At 41.2% G+C, this 13,718-nt stretch overlaps 1 protein-coding gene and 1 long non-coding RNA gene across 3 annotated transcripts in view; one reads left to right on the top strand and one right to left on the bottom strand.

The window, feature by feature from the left end:
* LOC125269540 (NLR family CARD domain-containing protein 3-like) overlaps positions 1-13,718 on the bottom strand; it is an 82,955-nt gene that overhangs the window by 58,113 nt on the left and 11,124 nt on the right. The gene's annotated exons all lie outside the window — the stretch shown is intronic.
* LOC125269692 lies at positions 1,247-8,451 on the top strand. 2 transcript variants are annotated; one of them, XR_007185177.1, is made up of 3 exons: positions 1,247-1,271; positions 1,771-1,838; positions 2,199-2,377. It is a non-coding gene; the product is annotated as an uncharacterized LOC125269692 (long non-coding RNA). The 2 variants fall into 2 exon arrangements; XR_007185178.1 differs by lacking the exon at positions 1,247-1,271 and adding an exon at positions 8,239-8,451 and having other exon boundaries at positions 1,742-1,838; positions 2,199-2,303.

Genomic DNA, 13,718 nt, shown 5'->3' on the forward strand with positions numbered 1-13,718 from the left:
GGGAAACCCGGATGGATTTTTGGATAAGATTCTCTAACCCCAGGGAATCCTCATATACCACGATCCATTGTTTAACTTCTTCACGTAATCCATGACGAAAAGCTGTGATGAGAGCGGTTTCATTCCAGCCGCTTATATAAGCAAGGGTGCGGAAGCGCACAGCATATGAACTTACAGTCTCGTTCCTCTCTTGGCGAATGTTGAATAGTTGATCGTGAATGGATAAATCAGCTGTCTGCTGGCCGAAGACTTCCTTTAACTGGGAACAGAATGAGGATACAGAACCAAGGATCGCAGAATTAGCTTCCCATAATGATTGGGCCCATTGCAGGGCTTTACCTGATAATAGATTAATGATGAACGCCACCCGGCTTCTTTCGGTGGTGAACAGATGAGCACTGGCTTCCAGGTAAAGAGAGCATTGTAGTAGGAACCCGCTGCAATCCTCCGCCGCGCCGCTGTATGTCGCTGGTTTGGCCATGGGACTCGCAGGGGCAGCTGAAGAAGTGACCGGCGGTGTAGGTGTCGATGATGACGGTGCGGTGGTTGTGGCATCTTGAAGGAGTGAGGACCGAACAGCGTTGACCAGTGCCAGGAAGGGATCCGCGGTGCGGTCCCCGCCTGTGTCTGAAGAGCTCTGCATCAGGTCTGGTCTTCTGTCAGACACAGACGAGGACACAGATGAGGTAAGTGCAACAGTGTTTATTAACAGAGGTTTCAGACACAGGTGATGACACAGGTAGAGAAACTTGACACGTAGAACTGACAATAGGTATAACAATGATAACTTTCCTTGGCAGATGACGATGGTGACACAGATGATGACGGAGGACTCAGGACTGGAGATGAAGATGATGAAGACAACAGTAGGTACAATGTTCAGGTAAGACAAGGTCGTGTGACGTGTAGGGATCGGTGCAAGACCAGACAATGAGTGAATGGGACTGGTGTGCTTATATGTGGCTCTGGTGATGATGCACAGGTGTTCAGTATTCCGGTGATTGTGAACGAGTGGGCGTGGCGTAAGTGTCCGTGTCTGAAGGTGCAGGTTGTGTAGCCGTGACACCTATAAACTTTTTGTTTAATGTGCATGCGCCAAAATATTACGTCATGACGGCGCACTACTTCACCAGAGTTTGAAAAATGCACTTTCAGCCATCTTTCTGTGATTGCGATGCGCGAGGCAACTTTGCCGATCAAAGGAGAAAACAAAGGAGCGCACGTTTGGATGACTACAGATGAGACATTATGTACTACAAATAAAGAAGCAAGTAAGTATCTTGATATATGCTCTCTTCATTTTTATTTTTTCACCGTAACATAGCAGTTCTTATTGCCATTAAGAGTGTAACTTGTTTAGTTTAATCGCAATATGGAGGTGAATTAATCATGTTTACTATAATTTATTTATGATTGCATTATAATAATTTCTTATATATGAATGTGATCGCGTGTGTGGGCGTGTTCAAAGAATTTGGTTGCTGAAAATATTTTAATTGAACTCTGACTTTTTAAATCATTTTAAATGACTTAAGGTTAAATTTGCAGAACTAAATTCAAAGATGTGATTTTGTAACATTCAAAGACATTTACAGTTAATCCATCTAATCGCTATTATAACCACCAGTAATGTTCAATATATCACCCCCTCTAGAAATACTGCTTATAATCTTATAATTTTTCTTTTTGCATTTGAAAAATGAGGTGTTCAATTACTGTTTGTAATATGTAATATTTTTGTGCTTATCTAGTTATATATTCATTTTGTAGGATCAGTACAGATCTGTCAATGGAGATACAGTGCAAGCTGTGTGGAATCAAAGACCCGTATTGATGAGGTGATGTTCCAAGTTTTGCCATTAATTCTGCCATTAATTCAGCCAGCACACCCTGATCACACATTACAAGTTAAAACACTGCCATCAACTATCCTTATAGCTTTTAAATGCTTTGAATCTTTTCTATTTGCAAGTAATAAATTCTCACCTGTGCACTTACAAATCCCCATCTCATCAGTATATATTTATAATGATATTATATCATTATTTTCAAAGCAAAAACGCATTCTGTGTGAACGCCCGCTCAATTTGCTTGGGTCTTGGGTTATTTATCTATATTTGTGTAATTGATAAAGTTATGTTTAATTCCCTGTAAAGTAGGAATAATAACGTTTATAAAAATGTTCTCTATGTTTAAAGGCCAGTGTCAGTGAAGATGGTGTGGTCACTGGAATCCTGGTGTTTGTGGGAAATGTGAAGGATGTTCTCCCAGGATTCTACTACAGTGTTGTCCTGATGACTGAGGTAATTCATCTTAGGTGATGCAGTTGCGGTCAAAAGTTTACTTACACCTTGCAGAATGAACTGCTTCATCAGGGAAGTACTAAATAAAAAGACAACATGCAAATTTTTATGATCCCTCTTATTGTTAAAATTATTTTGCAGATACTGCAAGGTGTTAGGGTGATTTGCCTACAGTGGTTCAGGCTGCAGGATGGCCGAATGACTAAAGAAACGTTATCAGACAAGAAACTTATAGTTTTCTACCATCTTGCTATTACCACCCACTGCCACTTATACCAACAACGGAAATAAGTGCAGGAAATAAGTGGAATAAGTGCAGGAAATAAGTGCAGGTGACCTTTAAACATGGCGGCAGGAGCATTAGGCGTTGTCACAGCGCTTTTAGTTTACAGCTTGCTTCTTAACTTTCTAAGTCCTGTTAATTTTATATTTATTGTGGATCATTCTAATAACCATTCATTATTCAATGTATATGAGAAAACTTTTGTTAATCATGCTGATTGGTTAGTTAAACAAACATACGCCCTGGGAAACGTCGGATATGGGAAGTGCACTTTAGCGTTAACCTTTATTTATCCATCTCTGTATAAGCGAGTGAAGAAACATTCAAAGCCATCAACTAGATTTCATCAAAATGAAGCCTTGGGACTAATTATTATGATTAGTCTGTTGTTATCGGGAGATATTCATCCCTGTCCCGGTCTACGCTACGCCAAACCAGAGAGTTTACTGGATTCGGATGCCTCTCGGGTACGCACTCTGGGTCGCGGTGCGCTGCTGTCTGGTTATGTACAACAAACTAACCTCCCTCGTTTTGGTGGCGGTGTCTTGCCCACGGGAGGGGATGTGGTGGGGGCTCGGCGGCTGGGCTCTACCATCCTGGATCGACGTTACACCGGCCGAGTGGATTGCATGTCGGATCCAGCTATCCTACAGGTACGCACTTTTGGTGGCGGTACGTTATTGTCTGGCTATGCGCAACACACTAATTCCCCTCGCTCTGTTTCGCTGGATGTTGGTGCGGGGAGCGACGCGGCGTGGGAGGTCGAGTCGCAAGGAGTTTCCGTGGCCAGAGTCGGCGTTCCGCGGCGTGTCCATGTGGGGTTATTGGCGTCTGAGGCAGGCCTGTGTCATCATGCGGCGAACGCGAGTGACATGGACTTTCAGACAAGCTCCTGCATCACGAAACCCTTGGTGAATGAAGGGATTTTTGCGCCGATCGAGGCACCGACCAGTTTCATTTCTGTGAACTCTGATTTAGGTACTTCACAAGTGTCTGCAAAGTCTATGCAAAATGTACTAAGGAAATCTGTAAATCAAGGTATTTTAAAAAATAGGAAGTGGGGGTTCTTTCAGACAGTAAATCAATCACGAACAATTTGGGATCCTAAATTTAAGCCAAAGGGTCTCTTAGGTGGTCATTTAAATATACGAAGCATTATATCAAAAAGTGATCAAATTCATCATCTTTTATTAGATTCTAATCTAGATTTTCTTTGTTTATCTGAAACATGGCTTAATGAGAATTCTCCATCTGCGGCATTGGAAGTGCCTGGTTTTAAACTATATAGGAAAGATAGAGTTGGTTCTAAAGGAGGTGGAGTCATGATTTATGTGAAAACTGGCATCCAGTGTAATGAAATCGCTTGGGCAAATGGCATAGATTTGGAATGTATTGGTTTGAATCTTATACTATCATCACAGATGTCTTTTGTAGTAATTGTAATTTATTGTCCACCATCTTCAAAAATCAGTTTTTATGAAAACCTGAAACAATTACTAAAACAGTGTGATTTTAACAAAGAACTTATTATTATGGGAGACTTTAATATTAATTGGGATGATAAAACAGTTAGAAAGAAACTCAAACAGATAACTGATCATTTCGATCTGAAGCAAATGATTAATGGGCCCACAAGAATAACTAATTCAACAAGGTCTCAAATTGATTTGATTTTTAGCAATCGAGCAGAGAGAATTTTAAAAACTTTTAACATGTTAACAGGCCTTTCTGACCATAATTTGATTTTAGTTGCCAGAAAATTATCTAGTAAGAGATTCAATCCATTCTCAAGGAAGTATAATTTTTATGGCATTCCAAAACGTAAATTAGACGACTTCAGAACGGCGGTCCATCAGATTAAATGAGATGATTTATTAACTGGAAAAGATCAGGAGGATGATAGTCGAATATTTTCTAAAAAATTAGAGAGTACTATTAAAGATTACATTTGTAAAATTAATCCTAAAAATAAAAAACATACTGTCCCCTGGATGAATTCAGATATTTTAGATCTAATGAAAAAACGTGATCGTGCTTTAAAAACTGCAAATAGATCAAAGTTAAGTCATGATAGACAACATTTTGTCACGCTACGGAATAAGGTGGTAAAGACCCTGAGAAGAGCAAAGGCTGATTTTTTCCTTAGAATAATTAAAGAGGCAAGAGGTAATTCTAAAACGATCTGGAATCAGTTGAACTGTTTAATAGGAGACAAAAGAAAAGATAGGTCATCAATTGAATTAATGGTAGATGGGAAGCTGACTAACAATCCAGCTGCTGTAGCCGAAGCACTTAATTATTACTTTGTTGACTCGGTAGTCACAATTGCACAAAGTTTTTCTCCCAAGTATACAGAAGTCTATCCAGTTAATACAGTGGAACAAGCCCTTATTTTAAGGCCAGTCTCTGAATTAGACATCAGAAGAACAATTACATCTCTTAAACAATCCAGAGCAAAGGATATATTTGGTATGGATGTGGTAATGCTTAAAGAGCTTTGTGAGTCATTAGTTAATCCCATCACTAAAATTATTAATCTTTCAGTTTCTCAGGGGATGTTTCCTTGTGCTTGGAAGTCATCTGTTGTTGTGCCCTTATTCAAAAGTGGCGATCCTCACTCTGCGAATAATTATAGACCTATTAGTATTTTACCCATAGTTTCAAAGGTTGCAGAGAAATTGGTGGCTACACAAATCACTAATCATTTGAATAATTCTTGTGCTTTACATCCAATGCAGTTTGGTTTCAGAGCAAACTATTCAACTGAGATGGCAAATTGCTACTTCACTGAAAAAGTCAAGTCTTTATTAGATAAAGGAGGGGTTGTGGGGGCTGTATTTCTTGACCTCAGGAAGGCCTTTGACACGGTAAACCACAGAATTCTGCTGTCTAAATTATTAGATTTTAACTTCTCTCAACATACTTTAAGTTGGATTGAATCATATTTGTCCAGTCGCACACAGCATGTTGGTATACAGAATTATAAGTCAGCTCCTTTAAGTCTATACACTGGTGTTCCACAAGGATCTATTCTGGGTCCTTTACTTTTTACGTTGTTCATCAATGATCTTCCGTCCGTCTGTCCTAACACTAACATTCAAATGTATGCGGATGACACTGTAATTTATATACATGGAAGTAGTGTGTCACAAGTTGCAAATGAACTTACGGAATCACTGGTTCATGTCACAGCTTGGCTAGAACAATGCTGTTTACAGTTAAATATCTCTAAAACAATGAGTATGTTTTTTACCAAAACTAATAGTTATAGTGTAGTACCAGATGTTTTTGTATCAGGAGAAAGATTACAAGTTGTATCCGAATATAAGTACCTTGGTGTTCTGATTGATTCCAAACTTTCATTTAAGGCTCAAGTTAAAAAGGTATGCAACCGGGTCAGATTTAGTCTATCAAATTTTAGATTTATTCGCTATTATATGTCATCTGAGTCTGCTTTGATGTATGTGCATTCTATGATTATTTCTCATATTACTTATTGTCTTACCACTTGGTCACAAGCTAGTATAAATACTTTGAAACCTCTGGAGTCATTGTATAAACAAACACTAAAAACTCTTGATCAGAAATCAGTTCAGTTTCATCATTGTTTAATATTAAAAAAATACAATTTGCTAAGCTGGGATAACTTGATTAAATATGTACATATTTGTTTACTGTTTAAGACTATACACAGCTTGACTTCACCATTAAAACAGTTTGTGAATATTAGAACAGCTACACATCGATCGACAAGGGGAGGGGAAAGAGGGGACTGTATTATACCTCTCAAACGATGCAAATTCAGTCAGTCTGTATTTTCAGTAAGAGCTGCAAGGGAATGGAACTCCATCCCATCAACTATTAGAAAATTACATACTTTTGGTTCTTTTCAGTTTCATCTCAAAAAATGGTTACTGACAAATCAGCATTGTCAACATTAGTATTGTATTTTTGACAAAATAGACTTTCTTGTACAAATTGCTCTTGGCTAGGTCGCCTTCTCCTGTTGCCATCTTTCTTATTAGTTTCATTTTTTTTTTTTTCCCTTCCTCTTTTTTCTCTCCTCTTTTTTTATTCTCTCTCTCTCTCTCTCTCTCTCCCTCTTCTTTTGTTTCTCTTCCTTCCCTTATATTTTGTTTATTTTATTTTATTTTTTTAATTGCTTTTTTTTTTTTAATTATGTATATGTGTTTAATGATGCTATATCTTTGTTTTAGGGTGACTTTTTAACATTCTGTCAAGGGTCTGCAGATGAAAAATAGCCCTTTGGGCTAATTCTGGCACATTTACTGTAAAGTTTATTAATGTGCATTGACCCTACTAACTAACAATAAACAATAACAAAATATGTGGGAGAGCATTATGATCATTGCACATCAAAGTTAATACCGAATCAAAACTAGTTAGCACATAATTTATAATTGAAATAGTTTAATAATATTTGGTTTAGGGCTGCACGATATTGGCAAAAAAAAAAATTTCTGCAATATATATTGCGATATGAAAAAAATTCACCAGATGACTTAAATAGCTCTATTTGGAAAGAAGTAATCATTCTAGGAGGATTGGCTTGATTTTGTAGGTGAGTGAATGCACATAGAAAATAATGAACAAATTATAAGCATAGATAAATATAGAACAAAGATACAAATGAAATAAATAGTGCTTTATATTTTTCAGCTAAGTCTAACAGTATTCAGTAGGGCTGGGTATTGACAATTTTCACGATTCGATTAGACAAGCTTGCGATTCGATTTCGATTCAATATCGATTATTTTGGATGTATATCAGATACAGTAAATGACAAAATTTCTTGAGGAACAAAAATCTCTCAAATAATGCTATAAACTAGACGAGGGAGTCACTTGGTACTATATTACTATAATATTGAAGGTTAAAATTAACCTATTTACATACAAACACTTAAATTACACTAAATAGTTTTTTATAATAAAGTTATAATACTAACTTTAGAATTACATAATCATATTTCTACTACAATTCGTTTTTTGAAATATAAACATTTAAATCATGGCTGTCATAAATGATTTATTCAAACATGCATTAAATACATAGATTAATTATAAATAAAATAAATAATTAAAATAAAATTATAATGAATATGTAACGTGGTGCATATATTTATCAGAATGCTCCTCTCTATAGCTGACTAATGAGTTTATGCTGAATATGATTTTTCTGAAGTAAATGTGACCTTACATTGTTTACAAGCTGTTTTATTGACGTCTTTACACGGTTGAAATACTGATCTGAGCGATTAAATGTGACGTTATGGATCAGTTGTACTGTATCTTGTAACATACCTTCAGATGTTCATTCATATTTGTTTCACACTGTAACTGGTATTAAAGTGGAGGAGATGATCGTTACACAGTACACATCTTGGCTTCAATCACTATCAGCAACTCTTTGCCTTTAGGAATACCAAATGGGTCTAGGAGGGTGGTGGAAAAGGACATCAAATGTCTTTGTTCATTTTTGATTATTTTCAAACCTACAAAGGTGTATATAAACTTTGCAGTGCAACTATATATCTATATCTATTGCTTTCATTCAATTGAGCCAATTATAATAATGGACTGACTCTGTTTACAAACAATTGTTTTCCTTCTGTTTATCTTTTTCCTCAAGGTATTTTTTTTTTTTTACTTTCCTGCCTCTTTGGAACATGTCCATTTACGCATACTGTGTAGAGATGGTGCGCAGCTTCATGGACATTTGAGGTTTTCTGCTGATGGAGAGCTTCTGGGACATTGACATAAACAGCACTTTTTCCTACAACTTCAAAAAAGTTGGTGATAGACAATTTTGGTTTCTTGTTTTTGTGCCTTTGGAATTCGTCAAGTTCCCTTTCATGGGAACTATCGACGCTACGTCGGATGACGTGATGGGAACCTTCTGTCTTTTGTGTTCGTGAAGCACCTCTGTATCCAACCAATGAAAAGACGTGACGTCAGAGGCGGGTGACGTCACGGATCAGGAAGCTATAAAGCACACCTGAACACAAAGCACGCCAGCTTCTGTTGTCTTCAGCAAGCGCTCTCTGTATCTTGTCTGTCTTATTTATTGTTGTCTGTCTGATATATATATATATATATTCACACAGTGATCTCTTCGTCTGAGGACAAGAGTTTCAAGCACAAAAATAAGACAAAAAGCATTATGGCGGAAAAGCAGCAACAGTTTAAAAAGTGTACTCCTCCTTGTCCACGCTACATAGTGACAGGAGATTCACACGACATGTGTGTGAAATGCCTGGGGGTTGAGCATGCACAGGCGGCTCTCGAGGGAGCCGTCTGTGTACACTGCGATCGGCTCACCCTCAGAGTGCTGCGATCTCGCCGGGCGCTCTTTGAGGAGGGCGCCGAGGCGAGTGTTCCCCGCGGGTCTGGTCCCGCTGCTGCCGAGGCACAGCGAAGGCTGCACTCGTGGGGTTCACAGATGGATCTAGCAGAGGGGGAAGAGACGGGCGCTGCCCTATCGCTTCCCTTACCTGCTAGACCCAGTGTCTCTCCTTTGGTGGCGGAAGCACGCGTAGCGGTTTCTTCCCCCCGAAGAGAGGCACCGATGCTTAACATATCTTCCTCCGAGGAGGTTGATGTGGAGAGCGTCGATGAGGAACCGCCATCCTCATCCCCTGCTTATGAGGAGCTATTAGAGGTAGTGACCAGGGCAGTAGAAAAGTTAAAAATCGACTGGCCCGCGGAGAAAGCTGAAAATAAACCAAAAAGTAAGCTTGATGAAAGGTTTCTTCCCGCGCGGTCACTACCTCAGCGCCGGGGTCTGCCGTTTTTTCCCGACCTCCACACCGAGGTGTCGAGGTCGTGGAAGCGGCCAGTACAATACAGACTATACAGCCCGCAGACATCACTATATAGCAATATAGTTGGGCTGAAACGTCACGGCTATGGGGCGATGCCTCGGGTCGAGGAGACGCTCGCGAGCCATCTCTCACCCGAGTCCACATCGTCCCTTAAGACCCCGACGCTGCCCACCAAGCCCCTAAAGACAACTTCCAGCTTGGTGGGCAAGGCTTATTCGGCGGCAGGTCAGGCGGCGGCATGCCTTCACACTATGTCTATCTTACAGGCATACCAAGCCGACCTGCTGGGGGAAATTGATGACACTGGGGAAGCGTCCTTTGAGGCTATTCATGAGCTCAGAAAGGCAACAGATTTAGCTCTCCGGGCCACCAAGGAGACGGCCAAATCCATCGGCCGCTCTATGGCAGCCCTGGTGGCCACGGAGAGGCATCTCTGGCTCAACCTCTCAGACATCAAGGAGAGAGATAAAAATGTTCTCATGGACGCGCCGCTGTCTCCTGATGGCCTGTTCGGCGACGCAGTGTCAACTGTCGTCGACAGGTTTCAGGAGACACGAAAGCAGACAGCAGCATTCTCTAAAATTATTCCCCGCCGCTCTCATCCCCCGAGGCTGCTGGGCGGGAGCAGCCTCGGCCGACAGCCAGCTCCTCAGCACACAGGGTGCAACAAAAAGCCAGTGTCGCCTCCCGTGCTCCCCCACAAAGATCTGGGGGGCCGGGGCGGGCGGCACAGGCGAAGCCTTCCGGAGGTAGGACGGATCTGAGGACCGTCATTATCTCCCGGAAGGCTTCAAAGAAGAGGTCCTGACCTTTATAGTGCAGGATCTCTCGAGGGCAGCCCCCTCCGGGGGGATTCGGATATCGGGTCCCTCCCGGTGCCCTCAGGGGACCGTCCTGTCAACCCTGCCACCCAGCGTGCGTCAGGGCACAGCGGTCTCCGCCGATCCTCCGAGGAGGGTCGGCCAGCACGTGATTCGCCTGTCTGCCGGTGCGCCGCGTCAGATGGACGAGCCAAGTGCTCAAAAAACACCAGAGACCAGTCTCGAGAGACTGGTTCCCTTAGTAGAATATTTGGAAGAGTGGAAAAATCTCCCGAATGTTTCGAAGTGGGTGCTGCTCATGGTAGAACAGGGCTACAGAATTCAGTTCGGTTCACGACCGCCCAAGTTCAATGGGGTGCTTCCTACGGTGGTAACCCCAGAGCAGTCTCTGGTGATGGAGCAAGAAGTAACGACGCTTTTGCAAAAAGGGGCTATAGAAAGGGTTTCCTCTCCCAGCAAAATGTCGGGCTTTTACAGCCGCTACTTCATTGTTCCGAAGAAGGATGGAGGGTTGCGTCCGATCATAGATTTACGTGTGTTAAATCGATCAGTAAGGAAGTTGAAGTTCAAAATGCTTACACTCAGACAGATCATCCCTCAGATCAGGTCCGAGGACTGGTCCCAGATAGCAAACGGATGTGGGCCACTTTAGGCAATGATGCGGCACTACAGGCCTTCTTATGGCCCGGACAAAATGTATGTGAGCCTTAAGTGGCCCACATGTAACATGGCAAATATGGCCCAAATATTTCAAATCACATGTGGGCCTTTTTAGGCAAAGATGCGGCACTTACGGCAATGTGTAATCTGAATGTGAGCCTGAAGTGGCCCGTGTGATAAATAATGAATATGGGCCAAATATCGCAAACCAAATGTGGGCCATCTTTGGCAAAAATGTGGCACAATCAATAATGGCTAATCTGGCTTTAAACCAAATATGGCCCACATATGCTGCAGCAAATGTGGCCCAGTTATCTTAAAACACAACTGGGCCAGTTTTGGCAAAGATGTGGAAAGTAAACACTGGCGATTCTGAATGTGAACCTTAAGTGGCCCAGACATGGCATAACAAATATGGACCAGATACATTACACCAACTTTGGACCACATTTGGCTAATGTACGGCACAGTCAGCACTGGCTAGCAGGTGTGTAAGCCTAAACTGGCCCACATATAATGCAGCAAATGTGGCCCAGTTATCTTTAAACTTATCTGGGCCAGTTTTGGCAAAGATGACAGAGTGTAATCACTGGCGATTCTGAATGTGAACCTAAAGTGGCCCACAAATGGCATAACAAATATGGCCCAGATACATTACTTCAACTTTGGACCACATTTGGTTAATGTACGGCACAGTCAGCACTGGCTAGCAGGGTGTAAGCCTAAACTGGCCCACATATAATGCAGAAAATGTGGCCCAGTTAATCTTAAAACATATCTGGGCCAGTTTTGGCTAAATTGTGGGACAGTAATAACTGGCAAATCTGAATGTGAACCTTAAGTGGCCCACAAATGGCATAACAAATATGGCCCAGATACATTATTTCAACTTTGGACCACATTTGGCTAATGTACGGCACAGTCAGCACTGGCTAACCAGGATGTAAGCCTAAACTGGCCCACATATAATGCAGCAAATGTGGCCCAGTTATCTTAAAACATATCTGGGCCAGTTTTGGCTAAATTGTGGGACAGTAATAACTGGCAAATCTGAATGTGAACCTTAAGTGGCCCACAAATGGCATAACAACTATGGGCCAGATACATTATTTCAACTTTGGACCACATTTGGCTAATGTACGGCACAGTCAGCACTGGCTAACCAGGATGTAAGCCTAAACTGGCCCCCATATAATGCAGCAAATGTGGCCCAGTTATCTTAAAACATATCTGGGCCAGTTTTGGCAAAGATGACGAAGTGTAATCACTGGCGATTCTGAATGTGAACCTAAAGTGGCCCACAAATGGCATAACAAATATGGCCCAGATACATTACTTCAACTTTGGACCACATTTGGTTAATGTACGGCACAGTCAGCACTGGCTAACCAGAGTGTAAGCCTAAACTGGCCCCCATATAATGCAGCAAATGTGGCCCAGTTATCTTAAAACATATCTGGGCCAGTTTTGGCAAAGATGACGGAGTGTAATCACTGGCGATTCTGAATGTGAACCTAAAGTGGCCCACAAATGGCATAACAAATATGGCCCAGATACATTACTTCAACTTTGGACCACATTTGGTTAATGTACGGCACAGTCAGCACTGGCTAACCAGAGTGTAAGCCTAAACTGGCCCACATATAATGCAGCAAATGTGGCCCAGTTATTCTTAAAACATATCTGGGCCAGTTTTGGCAAAGATTACGGAGTGTAATCACTGACGATTCTGAATGTGAACCTAAAGTGGCACACAAATGGCATAACAACTATGGGCCAGATACATTATTTCAACTTTGGACCACATTTGGCTAATGTACGGCACAGTCAGCACTGGCTAACCAGGATGTAAGCCTAAACTGGCCCACATATAATGCAGCAAATGTGGCCCAGTTATCTTAAAACATATCTGGGCCAGTTTTGGCTAAATTGTGGGACAGTAATAACTGGCAAATCTGAATGTGAACCTTAAGTGGCCCACAAATGGCATAACAAATATGGCCCAGATACATTACACCAACTTTGGACCACATTTGGCTAATGTACGGCACAGTCAGCACTGGCTAACCAGGATGTAAGCCTAAACTGGCCCACATATAATGCAGCAAATGTGGCCCAGTTATCTTTAATCTTATCTGGGCCAGTTTTGGCAAAATTGTGGGACAGTAGTCACTGGCAATTCTGAATGTGAACCTAAAGTGGCCCACAGATGGCATAAAAAATATGGCCCAGATACATTATTTCAACTTTGGACCACATTTGGCTAATGTACGGCACAGTCAGCACTGGCTAACCAGGATGTAAGCCTAAACTGGCCCACATATAATGCAGCAAATGTGGCCCAGATATCTTAAAACATATCTGGACCAGTTTTGGCAAAGATGACAGAGTGTAATCACTGGCGATTCTGAATGTGAACTCCAACTGTACTTTGGACCATATTTGGCATACGTATGGCACAGTCAGCACTGGCCAACCAGGGTGTAAGCTCAAAATGGAACAGTAAGCATGTTAATAGTTCATAACAATTAGGTCCAATGTTGGTAAATATTTGGTACAGTTGACACAGCAAATATGCTCTAAATATCATAAAAAACTAGGCTACTTCTGGCTTTGTATGGAGCACCTTTAAAAATTGGTTAATTTAAATGTATAGCTAAAAATGGAGCTGAAAATATATCATTAATACTTTTCAGGGATATTTGATGTAGGATGCAACACTTAATTGTACAGGCTAATCTGGAGAAGGCAGATATTTCAGGTTTTTTTAACATAACTTTATTGGTGTGTTTGTGTGTACAGGTATA

The sequence above is a fragment of the Megalobrama amblycephala genome, linkage group LG6, assembly GCF_018812025.1.
Source record: "Megalobrama amblycephala isolate DHTTF-2021 linkage group LG6, ASM1881202v1, whole genome shotgun sequence".
Lineage (NCBI taxonomy): Eukaryota > Metazoa > Chordata > Actinopteri > Cypriniformes > Xenocyprididae > Megalobrama > Megalobrama amblycephala.